The sequence below is a fragment of the Bombus huntii genome, chromosome 6 (assembly GCF_024542735.1).
Source record: "Bombus huntii isolate Logan2020A chromosome 6, iyBomHunt1.1, whole genome shotgun sequence".
NCBI lineage: Eukaryota > Metazoa > Arthropoda > Insecta > Hymenoptera > Apidae > Bombus > Bombus huntii.
Genome location: NC_066243.1, coordinates 12093096 through 12115664, shown reverse-complemented (window position 1 = coordinate 12115664; position 22569 = coordinate 12093096).

Sequence of the window (22569 nt, the reverse complement as noted above, 5' to 3'; positions counted from 1 at the left end):
CTCTCTCTTTCTCTTTCTCTCTTTTGCGGATCTACGCTCTATAAACGTTCACTCATGATTTTTCCTGTGTAGTTGTTTTGCGCGGTATGTTAAAAGAGAAGAAAATCCAACGTATGGAAATTGGGAAGATCCGCGTGACGCTCGCGACACGGGAAGCAACGTGATTGATAGTTTTTGCGATGGAGGAAAAAAATAAATGATCTCGGCTGTGGAAAGCAGGGAGATCGTCGTTTCTTTCAACGGGAGAGAATCGGTTAGGATGCGTGATGTATCGTCGTGTCGGTTGGAATCATTCACGGCTCGATAACAGTCATACAGCGTGACACGGCGCGTCGCCTAACGGATAACTATCGCTGTCCGTGTATCACAAGGGGCTTTCCGTCGCCATTCATAAAACGCCCGATTAATGTTGAATTCGATAATGCGATTAATCTCAAATTGGATTATATAACATCTCTATCCGGCTCGCGTTATACGAAACGAAAGCGTAACCATCGTCACGAACAAGCCAGTCATGACCTTTTAAGTTATTTTCCAATTGGAACGAGCTGGCGCTTCCGCGACGTGTTCGCAGTCCGATAAAGTAACCGAAAGGAAAACATCGTGCATTGCAAACGCGTTACGATTGCGCTAGAAGCGTTGCGCGTCTTGGAAAGCGACATTTCGTTGTAACACCGGGGCAAGCATAATTATGGCAGCATCGATCGGCAAAACTCTGTGGCAGGAATGCCTAATTTAAACAGGGTACACACACGCCGCTAGTGTTACGTAACGAGAAGGGAAGTTGAAATTCATTGGCTCGCTGCTGACTTAAACTCTTTCCCTCGTCGCGGAATACTTAGTGGTCGTGGCGAGACCGTAGTCGCGGAATATGAGATCAGTTTCGCGGGTAGTTTGCATAAATAGCCGGTCGAGTTTCACCCCAGCGCCATCTAACCGGAAGATCCATTCATCGTTTCGGTTAAACCTCTGTTACGGTTCGTCCTCGTTCCTCCGATTCATTCTCGTGTGATTTTTAATTGTTTTCACGACAGCATTTTCGGAATTTAACCAGAGGAAAGTTCGATCCCGGGTGAATATCGAATTTCAATCTGTTTACAGATAAAACGTTTATGAAAATAGCAGCTTTCCGCGCTACCCATACATAATTCGTTCGCTTAATAAACGATCACGCGTGTGATCAGTTAAAACTGATGTGCATGCACATTTTTCTCGCAAATAAACGCCATCGAATTTCGGTGAAAGAAACAAAAAAAATATATCGGTGTTCTGCATACGAATCTACTGACGGCGCGGGATGGGACGAGCGCAGGTAACACGGTGCGAAAATCATTGCGTAACGAGCCAGAGAGCGATTCGATGTACATATTCGCTAGAAAATGATATCGAAATAATGTACACGTATCGGGCCGACAAATGGTGGATAACAACGTGTTCCCGAATCGTCTGCCCCCGATTTACATTCTCTTGTTCCTGCTACTTCTTTTTTCTATGGAACACACCTAGGTCGACACGCGTTTCAAAACGTAATTTATAGACGAAATATCGTGCGTCACCCGAGTTATTACGTGATATGTACCCGTTACGTGATATGACAAATATTATGTAAAATGTGCCCGTTCTCGATCGAACTGCATTCGTCATTCTCAGTAATTTCGTTCGATTTACACGTCGTTGAAAAATATAACGCTGATTGTACTTTCGAGCTCACTCCCGCATTTTAAACCGACGCGTGCGTGTCGTTCATGCCAATCAAACGGGGAAACTTTATCGGCTGATTTCTTTTTTCTCAGAGTAGTTTACACGTGGAAATCGGAAATTCGAGATTGTTCTGGGAAAACGAGTCACCGTATAACAAGATATATTTCCTAAAAATGAAATATGGCGGCTAGGTGGGAATCCGAAAGCGCAGTTCGTTTACCAAGAACAATATCCATCGGCTTGACGATAATGAATGCGACTGCGCGATAAAACCGTCGTGGTTTTGCGCCAGCCCTGCTGCATTCACATAGTTCACGCACATAGAATCTTCCACGGGCAGAAAAAGTGAAATTAATTTATTAATAACGAGGCCTTTGATCGTCAATGGACGACATCGCGTTCGCGGTTTTTGCGCGTTTGCACGCGTAATCTCGTCGCGGCTCGTTCCTTTCTTTTTGTCTCGCCGTTCGTCGAGGCAAAAGTACGTAACAAATTTGCGACCGCAAGAACTCGCAGAGCAATCCAACGGATTTACCGTATAAACAAATTTCATCCTCTTTCTGTCGGCGAGAAACCGCGAAACTAGCAGAAATTCCTGTAAACGTCGTTCGAGGGTTGATCGTGACCAAATCGTTTCAGCACAGTTTCCCCTTCTTTCCTTCTTTCGTTTCTTTTTTTAAAGAAACAGTGTTGTGCGTGTTACACGAAAAAGAAAAATAGGATCTCCGTTCTTTTTCACAATTAGAATGCACGATACCCTGTCTGGCGGACAGTTCAGCGGCGTCTTCCGGGACGACGAGATTTATGAGACGCGCGAATCTTCTTCGCGAATATTTTCGCATCGTAATGCATCACTTTGTCGAATGGCAAAACGGATTTCGCGAGCGTTTCCCCTCGGAGCGTTTCGCAAGCTGGCAACTGTACCGTAATCCTGTTCAAGGCGGTACCGGCATGGCGTGCGGCGAATCAAAGCCGGGAATTTAGGCGTTGTAATTCGACGAGTTTGCGAGTCTAACGAGCCGCACGGACTCGCCCGTAATTTTTCCATTTCCATTTCCGTCTCGCTTCTACCGATCTCCCCTCCCTTCGCCTGTCAACAGACAAGGAAAACGGATTTCAGAGATTTTATTCGAGGAATAGCTGATTTACGCGCGTACCCGATGACAGCAAAACGAGCTTGAAATGGAGGACGATGAGAATTACGCGGAGATTATAAATGAAGTGTAAAGATGGGTTTTTTCCAGGATTTTTTCGATGGGTTTCATTTTAGCCGGAGAGCCAGTTTGATACCGGTATGTGCGGTATTCGATAATGGTATTCAAAGAAACGTTATATGAAATCGGATATGTCACTCTGTACTCATAATCCATTGTCGCGACGACCGGATAAAATCAGAAATTAAAGGCGATCTAAATGCTCGACAAACCGCGTTAACAGAAATGAACGAAATTAATGACTCGCAGACAGAAAAAAAGAGAAAGGTAAAGCGTATAGGAAACCGTGGATTATTTGCAGAAATTTAACGATTCACTGGTGATGCACGAAGTAGCGAAATTGATACCAATTAAACTGAAATTAGATCATAAATCAATCAACGAATCGACAATGACAGTAGGCAGTATCGATCGAAATCTATTTCACCGACGATACGAGAAATCTTCCAACTATGATCGTTCGTACAGATACTACCAATCGAAATTTTACTTTCGCTTGATATTGTCGTTCTACAATTCTACAAAACGCACGTATAGTTAAACATTTTATTTTTACACCCGTCGTCCTGTCAACGAGGGAGACATGAAACTGCTCCTAAAGTTCCGGGAACGCGAGTTACGGCGAATAAGACACGGGACAGCGTAACGGGACGGTTCAGGCCCTCACTTCCCAGTCGTCCGTCAGTAACCGGCTGCATAATGCACGCGGTGCAGCTACTTTGGCAAACTGAAAAATGGAACAGCCTGGGACGGCTGGCGGAGCACATCGAAACGCGGCCCCCTCGAACACCACCGTCCTCCCCATCACTTATTTAACGTCGTTCGCCTTCGCCCGGCTGATGCCTTCGCAGCCATCTAAACGCTCCACGACTTTCTATTTTCCACTTCTCACTCGGCCGTCCGGCCTTTTCATCTTCCGATTCGACCCTCTTCCATCCACGTAAATCGATTTCCCCGCTCGCCGCCGAGGATGGCTTCTTCAACGGTCATGGAAGCGTCTTGATATTTCAGATATTCCTGTTTCTTGTCCCTGTTTATTTTGCCGGTAACACGACAAAATATTGCGATATCGTGAAGTAATTTTAAATCGTTGAGAATGCATATACGTTATTATTATCAGGAGTGGATAGCCGTCAGAGATATTCGTGTATTCGTTTATTCGTTGAAATTGCACACACGAATCGAAACTTTTCATGCACCGCAGAAGGTTTTCGGGAGGAAGTTTATCGAGGTCTTTCCGACCAGAGGGATCGCTATAAAATGTCCCGAGAAGAATCCAGACCGCAGGCTCAATGATTCGTAAACTTCTGACCGAGCGATGTACCTCGAAACGAAGAAACTTTCCAGATCGAACGTGTCATACTTATCTCCTTATGAACGGTCCAATTGGCCCAAACAACCGGACTTTCCGACTACGGAGTCCGCGATCCAGGGATTTCTTCCCCTTTCCAAGAATCAATGAGATAAACCAATCTCGAATTTTTTCCTCTCCCGTGTTTTTCCTCCCCCTCTTTTAACAAGCAACGTCACGATGAGGATCGATATCAGCCGAATGGAATCTGGATAGGGAGCGTGGAAAAATCGTAACTAATTACCGGTGACATTAGCGAGCAGACGGCTGGCCAGTCGGATTTCACGTAAACGGATTTGAGAATTTTTTTGTGGACCACTGATGCGACGACGAACGAGGCCGCGTTTTTCTCGCCGCGGCCGAGCCAATCAGTGACGGATGCGATTTACGATGAGCCGAGGTGTGTCGCCACACTCTGATTGCCGCGATAACGATTTCTTCGACCGCTTCGATAATTGACGCCCCGATCCCTCGGCCTATCGTTCGTGTTCCGTTCGTTTGTACCGCCGCCGCTGCTCTTCGGGTCTCGAGGAAAGAGGTAGCTGTCTCGTGGGTGAAATTTTTTCCACTGACCTTGGCGATTATATCGATCCGTTTGGAACCCTAAACGCGATCCGAAAGAACCGTTTGAAAACAAAATTTGTCCTACCTAAAAAAGAACAAAGATCTCTGTATGAGATACTGATTTTTCCCACTCGTCCTAGATGTCCAATAACGAATAGAATTTTTCCTATAAATAACAGTCGGACAAGATGGCCGCGACGAACCGAGAGCGACGGCGCCAGCCGCAAACAGCTTCTATTACGAACGAAAAGGGGATGATGGGCCTCGTCGAAATGAGATAAGGATAACGTCAACAAGAGCTTTATGCGTTCGCGTTCACGATACTTTTATACGTCGCCGTGGTGACGAGTCGCATAGCCACCGAACCGTCGTAACTGTCGTCGTCGACGGGCCTCTATCGGCATCGACGGCTCCCTCGTTGCTTAAAGTCACCGACGCAGAGGGATGAACGGCGTCCAGAACCTCGTAAAGAAGCCTGGCGCCATCGCGAATGCGATGCTTGCGTGGGGTGAGTTATTTACACGAAATGGAAAAGGCGAACCGCGGTGTTTTTCTTGGCGAACGCGTAACGAGCCTAGTACAATGGGATTTCGATAAGTTGTTCTCTCCTACTCGATGCAAGAAGGTAGTTAAGATTGATGGCTCTTTGGTTGGATGATCGGTGTTACGTTCAAAGAGCGATATAACGATCGTAATCGAGCTGTTTCTTTCGTCGAGAAATATTCTTTTTAGATTTCTGTTCGCGGCGATCATTCCTCAAACTGGCGATGAACGATAAGCAGCAGTGTTTTGTACGTTAGTGCTGGAAGAATTCTTCGGGAAATTCACGGGCTATTGGCTGTTGTAAAATCGCGACGATACATCGAACGATAAACTGGGAAAAAGCAGAGGAAAGTTCGAACGAGGAGTGAAGTAATACGCGGTCGTAACGAAACGACTTTATATTTTTGCAGTGGATGGGACGTAAACGGGGATAACGAGGACAATAATCGTCGGGAAAATGGCGAACCAACGGCTTGCGTCTAATGGAACGGGATCGTTCGAAATTCAAAGGGTAAAACGCGGCTTGATTTTTTCGTTTGCGAAGGAAATGATCATCGAAACGAACGATGCTTGTCCGAGAAATTAAAAATAGAAATTCGTTCCACTTTTTGACGCCGTATCGCGTACAAAGTGGTAATCGTCGTCGATCTAAATTCAGTAAATATGTCTATTTAACGCGAAATCACATATTTTCTATCCAGAATATTTCCAAATTTCTTTCTAGAATCTTCCAAGGCGTACCAAGGGAGGTCTGTTTAAAGCACAAAAGTCTGGGATGATCCAATAGCGAGGTGAATCTCGGTGGAAGTTCCGCGATGGGATTTCCCTGGGACGGAAACCGCGAGAACGAATGCCGGGCACGATCCACGAGGCCGCATCATTCACCGACAGATCGACTGGTAAGACACTTCTCCGTGACATGGTGGAAGAGAACACGCGATGGGAAAGAAGAGGGACGATCGAGCTGATGATTAATCACTCGGACCACCCTTGGATTTTCGCTCGTGAACGCTTGCACCTCTGACGTTCTATCAATATTTTCGTTCCTGTACCTATAATGGCTTCGCCGTAGTCTCTTCTGGCCTGTCCTCCCGTGCGTCCTTACCGTAAAATCGATCGAGAAGAAGAATAGGAATAAAAGAATTTGTACGATTTTCCAGATTTTCGATGCTTGACCATGTTGGTGCGCGTAAACGAAGTTGAATTTAAAACGGGTATTCCACGTAGAAAATATTTTTTCTCGCGAGTAGGTCGAGTCGTAAAGCAACGTCTCGCTTTTGCCACGTCGAGAAATTCCAGGCCAGAATACCGAATCACCATGGTCGCGCGCCAGTTACGCGTTTGCGAGAATCGAGCTGACTTCTCTCTGCAGCTACGCCGTCCGGACAAGGTAAAATGAGCGTATGCAAAATTCATTGAAAGTCCTATACACCTTATAAATTTAAAGAAGGAAACCCTGCCATCGTTGAGCTTCGAAATATGAGGAACGTGCGCGATATTTCATCCCGCTGGCTGGAAAGACAGGTAAGGTCAATATCGCTTTGTAACGTTGCACAGCGCAGGTGTAGCAAGACGATCGCCGGTTCTTCTCGTGCAACGTTGCGTTTTCTGACTTAACGACAATAGAAACGGAGCAAAGATCGAATAATGGAGGGGGATAAACACTTTTCGCAAGAAATTCCGCCACTCCTTCCCTCGAGAGCTGCATCTCGAACCGCAGCAAATGGTTACTTGTATTTTCCTAGGAAGCACGTCTAGCAGAATGCAATTTCGATCCATTCGTTCTTGTAACTGGAATCATCTAGATGTTCCCAAGAAACAGGAACCTCGTTCCACCGTGTACAGGCGAGAAAATACAGAACGGGAAGCGTATTAGCATTATCGTCGTTAGAAAGGAGAGGTTGTTATCGCCTTCTTTGACGTGCAAACGCGGCCAATCGCGCAAACTCGCGGATAGACGTCTCCATCCGTTGCGCCACTGCCCCGTTCCCGACCCCTTTTCCCGAGTATTGTTTTATTCACCCTCTGCGACTCGTTGATTTCCATCTAGATTTTTCCCTCTTCAATTTTGTTTCCCGAACTGTGCAGTCGCTGGTTTCCGAAAAATACTCGAAAGGGTTAATTAAATATTCCACACAGCTGGAAACAATTCAACCCCCTTTGACGTTCCATCGACCCGGCGAAGGAACTATCGACACTCGTCGAGCGCAGCGTGGAAGCACTTAACCGTTACACTTTGACAAGCCTTTCAAGCGCGGGCACGCGATAAAACTTGCATCTAACGTTCGTTTAAAGTTTCTTCCGCCACGGCGAGAAGTTAATCCCTCCGACAGTGCCGGTGAAAAACTTCTCAACAGAGGAGGCATCCTTGCTATTCGACTGCTTCTTAAACGCTTACACGCCAACCGATACTCTTGCAAGCTCTTCGACGAGTTTCGATTCTGCCGAAACTCTCGGCGAAGTTTTACATCTTGAAACCAAAACTGTTTCCTTGTCTCTTGCGCTAGAAAATCAGAAAAATGTCGTCTCTGTAAACGAGCGTGCCTGGTCCTGCTGCATTCTCCGGAGTTCTTAGACACGAAGACCGTGAAGAATGGAAGATCGAAAGGGCATCGGGTTCTAGGCGAGGACGCAAAAAAGTCACCGGTCGAAGAAGATGTAAATGCTTCTTGCTCCGCGCCAAGAAATCGTTCGATGATTCTTGCGTCGCGCGGTGTGTGGGCAGCACGGCGGACCTCCATCGTGGGCCCCTCGCCTCTAAAAGAAAGCCGGAAAGGGCGGTCTCGGGGGCCCATGGGGGGTACAGGGGGAAGCCGGGGGCCTCACACGGGGCCCGGCGTGAGTCCCGGCGCGAGGAGGTCTCAATCTTACGGGATACGCCGCGAGCTCCGTCCGCGCACGCACACACAGGGTGGTTAAATAATTCTGTTGTTCCGTTCGGAGACCACTTCAATCTCCGTCGTTTCTCTATTCCTGTCGTACAGTTAATATACTCGCTGTTTCTCTTCTCGTGTAATAGTTACGATTCGAAAGTGGAAACTGCAAGTTTGGACGGATTTCGATTACGGTCCATTGTCCGCGAAAATATTTTCGCGAAATTACCGTCTACAGCGGTAGGTTTCTGTGACGCTCTGCGAATATTATACGAAAATGAAAACACATGCATTTTTATACAGCAAACAGCTATTTGAAATTGTAATTCCGTGAATTTTCGGAATTCTAATCGAAGTGCCTTTTATCTTCGAAAAATACGATGGGACTTTTTATTCGGACGTAATTTGCAACGGGTATTCGTATATCGTTTTTTTCCACTTTCCGCTTCCTATTGACAGATATCCTTTGGTAAAATTGAAGATACCTGATTAAACCCGTTGCGGCCACCCTGTATGCGTGTACGTGTTCCACACAGATGTATGCAGACTTACAGTTGGAGACAGACAGAGAGAGAGAGAGAGAGACAACGGTGTAGAATGAGAGGGAGGGAATCGGAGCGGTACCAGCCGAGTTTACCATGATTAATCGGCACCGCCTACTTATCGTGTTAGATTTAGACGGGTGGGCCCGCAGGGGCCAGCAGCCCTTGTATTTCGGCCACCACAAAGAGCATAGCCGCGAATGATTCATTGGCTCGCGAAGAATGCACGACACATCGACTCGGGAAGCTTTTTCGAGCCTGAAAGCCCGGCCATCGCCAGCAAGGCTATACCAGCCGACGAGTCTTTAATTAATTATGCTCAAAACGTTCGTCGTGGATTTAATGCGAGACTTTAAAGATCCCTCGTGTATCATTATCGATCGCCTGTACGCTCGAAGCTTCTTTTATTTTTCCTACGACTCGCCGGTGGATCGCCGGACTTCTCCTCTGAAACGCTTCCGCCTCGACTAGTCCTAAGACGCCGGACGGTTCTATGCTCGCATTTTAACGACGATCTTCGAGATATCATCGTCGAGCAGAAACGAAATTTCTCGGTAACGAGCGTCGACGTTTCTTCCACGTGGCCGTGAAAAGCGTGGTCGATGGGAAAAGGAAGTTCTTCGAACTAGCGTCTATAGGTTTAGCCACCGATCAACTCCTGTGTTTACTGCTTCGAACGTAGTCTAGACAACCAGCTTACTTAGTCGTAGATGGAAACGCGCAACCGGGAGTCTAGGCTGCAAATTGGAAGCTGACAGCCAGTCGAAGCATACCTCGGGGCGACTGCTTTCTCCGTTGCTTAGCATCAGTTCACCGTCGTTCGGCGCACTCGCGAATAAATTAATCGGCAGTTCAAAGGGCGCGGAACGCGAGCACGGATCCTCGATCGAACAACGCTAGCTCGTCTTGGCTCGTTTCACTTTCTCTCCTTCCACTCTCTCTCTCTCTCTCTCTCTCTCTCTCTCTCTCTCTCTCTCTTAGTTTCCCGCCACGTTCCGCCAGGCTATATAATTATGACATTAGCGGGCAATTTCGCTTCCCTTATAGTTCTCTTGCTCTGTCTCTCTTTCTCAACAAGTTGGGTCCGCTTCCTTTCTCTTTCCATTCCACGGCTGTTCTGTCTGCTCGATCGCTTCCGGCGATGCATCGAGAGTAGATTCTGTGTCCCAACGCGGACCGAATTCGAAGATTCCCTTTGAAGCACCCACCCCGGACACTCCCAGATGATTGACTATGAATATTTATGCCTGATATCCTGCGTTCACGCGCCCGTTAGAGCTCGATGGTACCGTTTAAACTTCGCTCGGAGCTGGCTACGAGTTTCGCCTAGTGTCGCTCGGTACCGCAGGCGATCGTTTCTCTCGACTCGTTCGTGTACTGATATTGCCAATTCGGGAGGTGTTCTACCTCCGGTTTGGCCCACAAATTCCCCACGCAAACGTGCTGTTTGCGAATCTTCGCATTCAAATCCGTTTGAAAAATGCTTAATTAGATCGTTAGAGAGAGGGTTATCGAGCAGAAGGACGAAGAGAAGAAGGAGGAGGAGAAGGAGGAGGAAAAGGGTCGGAACAGACCGTGACGGTGTCGGGAACTCGAGGCGAGAATTAATTACGGCAACAAATGTCGCCGAGAGTAGCGGTGTGTCCCGAATGATCGGAACTTTCGAAATTCCCCGGCGGAACGGGCACCGTTTAACGGTGTATCGACAACATTAAGCCAAGCTCTCACGTACGTAGTTATCGGTGGTTCTAGCCACGGTAAACTGGTCTAGGCTGGTCCTGGCAGAGGCCAACCAGACAGAAGGCAAAGCGAGAGAAAGAGAGAGAGGCGTGAGAGCTGGACGGGTCCCATAATGCCACGGGATTCGATGTGGGAACCCATAACCCAACCCGAACGCCGATTAGTCCTGGGCCACCGCGTTGTTTACTCTGGACAGCTCCTCCCTGCCACCTAGTTTACGTTATTATATATGTTCGTCCACGCAGCCATCGACCGCCGGCGTGGATGCAGCCCACCACCGTCGGCTTTTTCAAACTGATTTCCCCCATACTTGAGCACGTCGCGCGAGAGGATCGTTGAACCTGGTCGCGCGACCAAGTATCAGTTTCTCGATCAGCGATCGTAACCACTCTCGCGAGGATGATGCGGCAAAATTTTAGAAATGGAGCTAAGTTCGGCTTACACGGAAACAACCGAACGATAGAGCGTAGTAAAGCGAAGCAAACGCCGCACGTAGAACTTTGAAATAGCTCGTAAACGTCTTGTTAGAGGACTCGTTAAGCGAAATCTGCCGTGCGTCTGATCGTCCTTGAATAATAGATAGGCGAATCGAAGGATGGTAGACGAGAGGCCTCGAGGTAAATTGGCGACTGTCATCGGTCGGTCTATCCTCTCCAATGTCTGGATATACCGCTTCGTGAAATCGAAGATAAACTCTCCTTATTATTCTTCTAATATTCATCAATGTCTCCAGTGTTCTATGAAATTCATTCGAGCAACTTGGCTCGATTCCAGAATCGAGATATATTCAGAAGCATCCCTAATTTCCTAATGAGAAGAAAAATTCAGCCGGCGAAACAACAGGGACAATGTTCTTACGCCGGATACATCGGATTCCTCGTTTCGGCGGAATTCAAGTGAGAAATGGAAAACGGCGCAACGTCCGCCGTTCTTTTTTCTTCCCTCTGCACTTTTCCCATTACGCCGCCACATTGTATTACTACGACCCTCAACCTCCATCCCACTCGCTTTGTATGCATTATTCTTTGGAAACACGTATCCCTCGCCACTGGCCAAAAGTTTCGAAAATTTCGCTACATTCTCACGTGCTCGTTAACGCGATCGAAGAAAAATCTTATTCTGAATCGCGTTCTTCTCTCTCGAACATCCCTGGAAGCTTGCCTCGTAGTGGAAACTGTTGGAAGCCAATAAACGAAGAATTAAGCGCGGAATTAAGTCTTCCCACGATACAAAGCGCGAAGATTAATCGCGTGTGGAGCACGTACCACGAAGGTAGCGGCGTTGCACTAAACAATAAGAGAAACTGTAAAATCACCAGGCAAAGGGATAACAAACGGCAGCTAGTGGCATCGCTAATTCGGGAATTATTTGGGTAAACAACGTTCTCGTTCCGTGATTGTCGGCTGAGTTCGTGGGAGCTGGGAAATCCACAGCGGCGCTCTCGCGTCGTCCCGACGCTTCCGAATTCTCAGAGAAATCGTAGAGGTGCCGTAGACCTTCGATTTGCCGCCGAACGACCACACCCGACCTTGTTTGACTTTCTCATTAGCCGACAAAAAGCCGCGGGATCTTCTTTAATCTTGTTCAAATTTTTTCACCCCTCTGTCTTGTTCCCTGGCGGATTGATTTTATCAATCGTCGTGAATTTTTCACGATCGATCGAACAAACAGTGGAAATTGGAACGAATAACAGTGTTTTCCGTAGACTTTTCGTGACATTTGACGTAGTCCGAGAAACTTGCACCAGCTTTTAACGAAAAATCGAATTCCACTGGCAAAACATACTTCAAACCCGTGGAAGCTGCAATCTTCTTATTCGTACAAGTTCTCGAAGGACGAGGGTGATTTTGCCGAGGCTGAGAAGAGGTCGATTCGTACGAAGAAGCTTCGAAGTTTCGTCGACGAGGTTTCCGGACGAAGGAAGCGTTTCGGGGCCAATCGAAGGAAATTCGAAAGCTCGAGGATAGCAATCATCGGTGTGCCGGTGATTCTTCTCCCTCGTCGTTCCTCTCCAAATAGAGAATAATGGGGAGTGAAATATTAACCGGGTCCGTGTATTTTCATACGTATCTTCCGGCACGATGGCTGATTTCCATTTTCATAGGAGAAACTACGACAACGGAGTGATCCATAATATCGTACCGGTAGAACATCATAAAAAAGGAGGAACGATATCGCGGAAGTAAGTGAAGCCCGCGTTTTATTACCATCGAGGGGGCTGGGTTAAAAAAAGGAAAAGAAAAAAAGCAGAGAAAAAAGGAAAGTAACGAAAAGTGAAAAAGGAAACGAGAAGAGAGAAGGAACGTGCTCGAGATCCGTTCGGCGTACAATAGGCGCGTTTAAAAACCAGAGTCGATTCGAACCAATCGACGACTCGTTCTGTCTTCGAGGGCATCGATCTTGTAACTCGGTGGATATACCGAGAGAATTGGTAGTTCTGCTTCTTCGGTTTATGCCGGTCCTCTGTTAGGCGAAAGCACAGAAACCGCGATCTCCGGGGTTTTGCCACTCGAAAGCTTCGAATGGATCGTTCCGAGGAAGATAACAGAGAGACGTCGAGTCATTTGTTTCGGTGGTTCGAGCTTGTCGCCTGTTTTGCATCCAAATTTCCGAGTCAGTGGTGGAAGACGAGGCTTCGTAATTTCGAAGGCAACACCTTCGAAACGACTAAGCGTTTCTTTGAGCTTCATTTTTCAACGACAGCCACGGGCTCGTTAAGGCGAGACCCGGAGACCCGGCGCAATATCTGCTGCAGTTCTCGCTCGTATTCCATTCGCTCATCTTAACGCGCTTTGAACTCTTTCATAAGACGAGAGAGGATTGTCTGTTTCCGGAACAGGTAAGAGGAGCTACGGAGACTTAATTGCCTCTGTGAAACCGTGGATTCAAAGTCCCGCGGAAGGGAAGTCTTGCCAATAAACGATGCCCGGTTACCGGGACACGGTAGCGCTTATCTCTGTAACTCCTAAAGCGTCGTCGATAAAAGACGAAAATACGACGGAAGAGCGGTAACAAACGAGGATATCAAGGCTGGCCGAGTAAAAGCGATTCGCTGAAACGAAACGGTTTCTTGGCGCTGACATTTCGTCGAAAGCCAACCACGAAGCCGTACGATCCGCGAAGCTTTTTCCTCGAGACTCTCGAAAGAAAGCAGCGAAAGAGAAGTACGAAGTACAGAGAGCAGCGGAGAAGGAGAAAGAAACAGAACAGACAAAGGCTGACAATCTGACGCCTTCTAAGGTGCACCGTGCCAGAAACGGAGCCACCGAGCACCTGGGACTTACTTCTTCCACTCCTTCTTCCTCCTCTTCTTGCCCCTGTGGTCCTTTTAAGGACCACAGCTTCGCCAAATCTTTCTCCGCCAGCCACTTTTTCACCCGCCATGCCGACTTTTGGCCACGGAGAAACTTTCGAAGAAACAACGTCCGTATACGAATTCCTCGATCATCGACAGTCTGTCGTCTTCAAAGGACTTTCTGTAGAAAAGAAACGGACAATTGGAACTTGGACCGGGGCGCGCTCACGAACCTTCCGACTTCTCTTCCGCCGGCAGATTAAAAAGCTTTCCTTTGTCTCTCTTCCAAGGATCGTAAGAGCATCGAGTAGAATCGGCCAAAGGAGCGAGCCTCGTCCGACTCTAGTGGAAGTTTCGCGCTGATCGGACAACGATATCGGACGATCGCGAAACGAAGATTCGGCCAACGAGAGAGGCGCAGAGACAAGGTGGAGCGAGGGGAAAAGAGAGAGGCAGAGGCGGTTTTTCAAGCGATCGACCATAAACGGGCGAAGACAAGGCTGACTGTAAATGGCCGCGACGGCAACCACGATGCCACGTGTATGCTCGTGCTCATAAGTCCTGACACAGCCCGCGAGCGGCTATCTTTTCGACGAATCGTCCTTTTTACGTCTACGCTGGCCGCTGCCAGTGCCAGCCGCATTTGCAATCGCGCGCAGATGGCTCGTGGAAAAGGAGATGCCCGCGGATGAATATGCACGGTAGTCCTTAGAACAGAGCAGGAGAAAAACGTGGTCGAGGTGCGCCATAGCCAAGCCAGCCTGTTTCGCTCACTCGCTTCCAATTATGATTCGTTGCCGCGTATTGTTCCAAGGTTTTAAAACATGTCAGAACTCTTGGATATCTGGCGACAATATTACGACGCTCGCGAAACCTCCGTAACTATTTTCAACATTGTTGGGAAGCTCGGCAACTTCGAAAATGCCGAGCGTCCTGGAGCCTCGACAACGCGTTACAACAATGTTACAAAACACAGGCGACTGTGTAATGATTCACAATGTTACGCAACTCTGTCGTGAATACGTATGTTTCGAGTACACGAAAGTGTCTCGCAAGTTATGTCGTAACGCACGATGAGACTCGAATCGGTATGAAAACGTGATCTCGTATTATCTCGTAGTTCAAAAGCATAGAACGTGAAGCATTTGCATTTCTTCGTAATCTCGATACGACTCATATACCGTTTAATTGCGATTGATTGGCGCGAACGGCCGTTTGATACACGATCGAACCTGTGATACATTAGTGTACCTTCACACGCGTTGTTAATGGCGTTACATATATAGTATGTGTATGTAGCATGTACGGCCACGCACGCGTTACATAGCCAACCTCTAACATAAACGTAAACTGGGGGTCGCATAATGCGTTCACCTGCTCCTACAGGATTACAAATGTCTCCAGGGAAATCCCTAACAACGCACAAAGACGCTTTGTCGGTCGTATCGCTTTCCTTTCAAAGGGGTGTAATCAAGTCCGGCACGTCCGGAAGACTGTCGTACGTGCCGGACCGATTCGTGAAGAGCCCCTTTGTAGCCGAATCAACCAGCCCGTCCGTTACTGTGGACATCTTCCACGGATTCGTCCTGAACAATCCTCGTTAATTCTAGTTAACTTAGCTCGTACGTCGTTTCGCTCTTTACAATCCACTCTGGCTCCAATTTTTGTTTTACTTGGTTCTTTGCTTGCTATTATTCGACGATAGAATATCAATGATATATGTAACGACAGAGACGAGAGTGCCACGGGCGAAAGGTAATTATCGGAACAACGCTATTTCTTCGAACGTACGAGGCTCACCCCTTGGTCTGCCAACATTTCCACCCTTCGAATTTTGCCGCAATATTTCGCGCGGATATTGAATGGGCCGGTGATTCGTGTTGATAGGCAATTTGCCAATTTCCACTTCTTTCTCTTCCATCGTATGCCTCCACGGGTTTTCGGTTTCCACCTTTCGACACTTAATTTCTGTCTTCTCTTCAAATGTTCATTTCGTTCGATTATATCGTAGTTTTCGGCTGTCGAATTAAACAGCAAATTGCTGTAACATTTTGTTAGATGTTAAATTATTAATTGCAAAGTGTTACGAAGATCAGAGCCATTTTGCGATGTTGAATAGCAAATGGCTGGTAATAAACTGAACTGATGTGGCGCGTGACTATTCTTTTTTTTTTTTTTTTTTTTGTCAAAATGAGGTCTAATTTTAGAGTATTGGCTTGGTCATTTGAAAAGTAAATCTGATATTCATTACGCTTTCAACATCGATCCTGACCAATGGGGATACTCTCGTGTAATTTGCGAATTACGCTCGCGTACCTTATAATCAATGGATCGGTTCGGTTGATTAAATCATTTAATTCACCATTTATAACGTCGCGGTGTTGCCTGTTCCTGTATAAAATTATCAAAACATAACGAGCAATTGCTTATTCGCGTTAATTGCAACGTTCTATCATGTAAAATGCATTCAATGAACAGCTCGCAATAACTGCTTTCGCGTAGTGAAATTTAATCCCGGCTGATTTAGAAGTTTTGCAGAGGATTAAAAGCATTATGCGGTTCTTTCGTTAAAAATTTGGAAAAGCGCAAAGTGACGACACCTATAGCTGTGGAATGCAACGAGTACTTCTCAGTTTCGCGAGTTAGAGTTCGGTTTTGACTTCGTTGTCATCGACGCGATCGATATTTGAATGCCACAGAGTAGATTTCTCCTGTACCAACCGTGGGGTGCGTTTGTTCAACGTACGATAAGCACTCGACAGATAGTACACGATCTTTCGTCCGTTAGAAGAGTTATCATTCGTTGGAAAACAAATGTAGCTACTGTTTTCTACATTATCTACCATCGACAAAAGGATGATCTTTCTTGGTGATCGTTAAAACGAGAGGGAATCGACTTTTTCGACAATCCCCTCGTCGCATTCTATTTTATCATTAAACAACCAATCCTAATCTGCTCTGTTTGCGGAAATCGTTAAATTTCCAAATGTTTACCCATCGGGAAATACGTGAATCGACGATTGGGCAATCAGGTAGTCGTTCTAACGGGGTTATACGACAGCAGGGGTGAAAAGGCAGATTCCTGAAGAACAGAGGGGAGGGGAAGTCGATCCACGTGACGGACGAGGTCGCGAAGACGCGTTATTCAGATTTTTCTATTCGATTATGCAAATTAATGTGAGACACATAAAACTGTCTATGGGGGGTGGCGAAGGGACGACAGCCACGCAAGAGAAACGATTTTTATGCTTCTTCGGAAACAAAAGTCTGCCGGCGCCAATCTTTCTCTTCTTCCCTCTTGGTTCCCTTTCTACGGCTTTGTTGTTCCCTTTCGTTGCCTGGTTCGCTTCACGAACGTCGTAACTTCTGGCATGGTGCCTCCGTCACGAAGATGAAAAAGGGGGTGCCGCGATCTAAAATGGTTCCCTTTGCCTTGTCGTGCATATGTCTCTCGGAAACGGGAAATATTGCAGTCGAGACCGATCTTGTCGCTATGCAACTATTCTCATAATCTTTCGCCTTTCCGATCCTCAAACTTCTCTACCAGTCCATTTTGAAATTTGCTGACAAATTTCACCCCCCCCCCCCCCGGTTTGTTCACTTGCAAATTTTCTGATATCGACCGCCAGAATATTCCCGTGAAATTCAAATTCAAGCTCGAGATTGACATTACAAAACACGGCGATTATTCGCTGGGACGACACGCTTCCAACAAACGAAACACGAAAACGCGGCGACATCAATTTCAACATTCGACGAAATATCCCGCGACAGGGCACCGCGGTTCCAGCGTAATGGAACACCGTGTATTTAGATTGCGCTCGGTAAATCGAGTTGCCGAGCAGGAGAGAGGGGCACGGACAGGAACCACGAGACCGAGGGACAGAGAAAGAGAGAGAGAACGGAGGGGTTGTTTTAACGAAATCGCCGTGATGCCATGCAAATGGCTCGGTAACAGCTTCCGCGGCTTCCTGTACCCGCCGCCGGACTGCACGCCGCGCCGGCTTAACTCGATTCCATACATATTTTAACACGGCCGAAACCGTAAGAAAATTGCGTGATATGCATAAACGACTTCGCAAACTAGGTTACTCCGTCGAGCGGGGCCGCCGTCGGCCAAAATCTTAGCCACGGAATGCTTCTCGATGATGTTTTACCAAAGATAATCCGGAATCAGGAGGAGACAAAGTATATAGAATCGTCGAATGGTTCTTGCTTTCCTGGATTTACATCTTCCAGTGTTCACCGGTGAAAAGCTGACAGGTCACATAATTTTGCCCGCATCACACAGTCAATGGAATTCTCGAAATGACAATATAAACGATGCAATACATAATAATGCTTTACAGAATCGATACCTTTACAATGTAAAGAGAGTCGGAACGGTGACAAGGAAAAATATTTAACAGTTTCCCTGGAATAGACGGGGCGAAACAAATAATCTCGTCGAATTTAATAAAAGTCAAATATCGTCAACCGCGATAGACCGCCTCCAATGAAATACAAATGGCGAAGGAAGAATTACAGCTACGGGCGATCGATCTTCGTGATTTGCATTCCCGTTCGAGGAACGAAAAACCTTCGTAGCGTCGAAGACCGGATCGACGCGGAGAACACGGTTCCAATCACTTCGACGTTTTGTTCCAAAGATAAGGAACGCTCTTTTTACTCGCCGGTACATGGTTTCCCGCGTGGTTTCGTGGGATAAATATCGGAGAAATTAAAGGAACGTGGAGAGCCGGCGGATAACAAACGCGAGCGGATCGCGCGCTACGTCGGCCGACGTGCAGCGTGCACGTTAAATTATCTATCGCGCAATTATTCATTTATGCTTATTCGCCTTGATACACCCGCGGATCTTGAATTATTACCGGCTTAACCGGACTTTTAATTCTAACGTATTACCATACTTATCGTAGCGTACGAGCGATTCGCTGCCCCGCGCCACGCTGCTGTCACGCGGCGTTTTTACTCGAAGAACGTCGCTTAAAATGCTTTGCTGGAAAACCTGTGGCATCGTACTGTAGCAGATTTCTTCCGTTCTAAGTTCTCATACCAATCGTTCGAAATTTTTCCTGTAAAAATAAAATAATCGAGAGAACGAACATGGGAAAGAAAATAGTCGTTTCGTGTACAAATTTTCGCATAAAATCGTTGCGGTTCGGAAAATCGAGGAAAAAGAGGAAAATATAGAGAACGGAAGCTCGGTGTACCGGAGATGAAACAAAAGGGGATGCTTCCAAGAATTCAGCAGCGGGAACTCGGCAACGAGAAGCTGTGTTGCTCTTTCAGGGAGCTTCAACGGTGCTTGGTTTGCGAGTAAGGCATATTTAGTACATAAATCAAAGCGCAAGTGGCCTTCGCTGGGGGCTATGAGTTTATATGCTAATATAAGGTAGAGCACACTGTACACCGGGACGCCATCTTGACCGCCCCCGAAACGTCTTGACGATTCACCCCGGAAGATATATTCGTAACGTTACAACGCGACGATTCTCACTCGTTTCATAAAAAAGGAAAGCGTGTATCTTTTTTTTTTTTTTTTTTTTATTCATTTTTACTAAAGCACAGAACCAGTTGCCACCAGAGATTCCTAATTCTTGTCTTCGCGAAACGGACATCACTCGATCATCTTTTATAGATCCTATATTCAAAGATTTATGAACAATACTCCAGATATTACACGTGTGCGACATTGTTATATAAAATCGTACTAGATCTCAGATATCGTATTGTTCGTCAGAACGTTGGTTTCGAGGAGTTAAGTTAAAAAAACTGTCCCACCGTTTCCGAGAGAAAATACGCCGCGCACCGAGTAAAAGCTAAGATCTAGAACGCCGGAAAGTTTATATGGAAATGGAAATCGTAGTGTACCGTATAGAGTACGCCATCTTGACCGCGATAGAGCGGACCCAGGGGGTTGGTCGGTGCTCGCGGGTAGATGAAAACGTTGGCAGAAATATTCTCCGCGCTCGAGATTACCAATATGCCCCCGACACGGCGAGTCCATTCCTTTTCGGCGAACGGAAACGGAGTGAAGTTGCTGAAACCGATCGTGGCGAAACTTCTCGCTTCCGTGTACTCGCAGAACTCTTAGTCGCGTCCGCTCTCAAACTGGGAAACTTTCGAACGTTCTCGCCGAGTTTGGCGCCCGAGAGAAATCGATTACGTGTTGCATTTTCGTACGAACAGGCAGGAGCGGTAATTAAATGGTAGAAAAGACACGAGACGACTTGTCCCTCGATTTCTAAATAGCAAGGTCTCCCGAGTCTCTTTTCGAGATCGAACTTTAAACAGAATCTCGAGAGCAAGAAGCAGTTGCGGTTGGGGGGTTGTTATCGAGAGATCGCCGTTAAGACTGGAAGATCCGGGCGCGCTTTCTTCGCCAACCTTTCGTGGCGTTGTTACGGCAAACGTTTAATTAAACTTGTAAAGTTGCCGCGTTCCATGGCCGAGCCACGGAAGGGGGATTGGTGTTGTTATGCGCGGGGCGTGATCCAACCCCGTTTAGCCGTATCGCGGCGTCGTAAAGGCGACTGCCGCTTCGTGTTTCGTAATGCGGGCATCTTCGTACTCGTGTTACGAGAGTCGTTCCCTTATCTCCGCCCTGGCGAACGTGTCATCTGCTCGGAGACTCTATTCTCCGCGCACCTATGCCTCCGACCGAACCTGTTCTGTTAGTCCTGGCCCCTGCGAAACGAGCTTTCGTCGCGCCGTAAAAATACCTTGGTAAACGATCGGCTCGACCGTTCGTGTTGATAATTAAGTGCTTAGAAAATGACAAAGTTCGTCGTGATTACACGTTGTATCGCGTTTTCGTCGCGAAACAAGAATTCTTGGCCGGTGTTAAAATATAAAAGAGCGTCGACGGGAGTACCGAAGGATAGCTATTTCCATTTTTCATCAGACCGGCCGTAATACAGGCTGAAATAAGTCTGCTGGCAGGGGGGGGGGGGGTGGATGGTGGTGGTGAGGGGTGCCTGAAAAAGGCGGAACGGGTGTTGTATAAAACCGCTCGCGACATTACCTCCAATATTCGCAAAACGGATTCTCCGGCGGCAGCAGCCTCGCTGCCCCCCCTTCCTGACAAACCCCTTCCACGCAACCCCCAACCAACGGCTGGTAATGAGGTGGTTTCAATTCTGGCCTCGGGGAACAACCCGGCCCGGTGTGTAGGTACATCAGCTATTGCCATGTAAATGTCCGAGAGCGAGAGGGAACGAGCGGACGAGATTGATAGGAGGGACGAGACCTAGCTACCGATCCCGTGCTTTCCACTTTTTTCCTCCGAAAATTCCCAATGAATCGCCTCGATCGAGCTAACTTGCACGGCTACGGAATTAACAGAGAATTTAACGCCTGAGATTTTTAGGCGACTAGAACGTAGATACGTATAGACAAAATTGATGAACTTTTATAATGGGAGAGGAAATGGGCGATACATTTTTTGCGAGATGCATAGCGACAAGATTTCGTGCGAGCTACGAATGTTGCTACACGAAGTTCGAGCGAGTGAAGAAGGCTGGCCGGCAAGCGCTTCCATTCAAGAAAGCTTCGAGGAACTACGACGTGGTCGCAAACACCAGCGTCGAGTTATCGCCGTGAAACGGAAACGCCGCTTTAAATCTTTTTCCCAGAGAGCAGTGAAAATTTGGTGGCACGAAATCACAGCCCAGTCTTCTGTTGGCCCCGATAACGATATAAAACAGTAGTCCACGTCCCGGTCCGCGACGAGCATTTTATATCATCGTCGACCGATGAGCGGGCAATATCTCAGCGTCTTGAAAACGGTCGCGAACTTTCCCGCTTCTCACCCCGTTAACATTGAGAGTTTCGCGTAGAAAGAAACTTGCAAGAACAAAGTGGCGAAAGAGGGACGACTGGAATGGCGAAACGAGGCTCGTGAAATAAAGTAGACAGTGTCACTCGGTATAGTTTTACGGATATATGCCCGCGGGGGTTGCCGAGGGGGTGGCAACCCCCCAAAAATAAATCGCGAAGGCGCCGCTGCTCGTAATTTAAACTAGCGCAGTTTCGGTAACTAGTTCCTCTCCCCGTTCCGCTTGGACTTTCAACGACAAAGAAAACGATGGAACGATCGAAGGGTGAAATGTACGAAGGACAGAGAAAGGAAGAGAGGTAGAGGGAGTAGAGCAAAGTGGTGAAGGGTCAGAGAAGCGGAATAGGTGACGTCGTAACCGAGACGGCTGTAAAGCGATTCGCAGTAAACCGCGGAATGAGTTTATTGCGCTTATTGACCGAACCCACCAAGCAGAAGTGTTCGTGTTAAAATCGCTGTTGGAGGTTTTGCGCTAGCTCGTCGATGTTTGCAACGCTTTCTTCCCTTCAATATGGAAGTCCCTTTGACGAACGGGACGCGTCGCCTCAGTTTGTCGGGAATATCTGATATTGCTAATTTCCTGCGAACGATAAATATTCATCGAACATGAATCAAAGGCAAATGTCGTACGTAACTTACTTGTTCAATATTTGAATCAATATCTTAAAGGCCGAAAATTTTCTGTAAGAGCTCAGACGATTATAAACTTTTAGTCGGAAGTTCCTAGTAAAAAAATACAATCATGGACTTGAATCAATGTGGATCCGAGGCAAAATTAATGTTTGTCAAATTGTTTTAAAGAAGTGAAATTCTACATGCAACTCTAAGCACATCTGAAGCAATTGGTACCGCTGCTTAACAGTTTAATCTACAGTTTCGTCACATTGTACAAGCCAGACCGATACG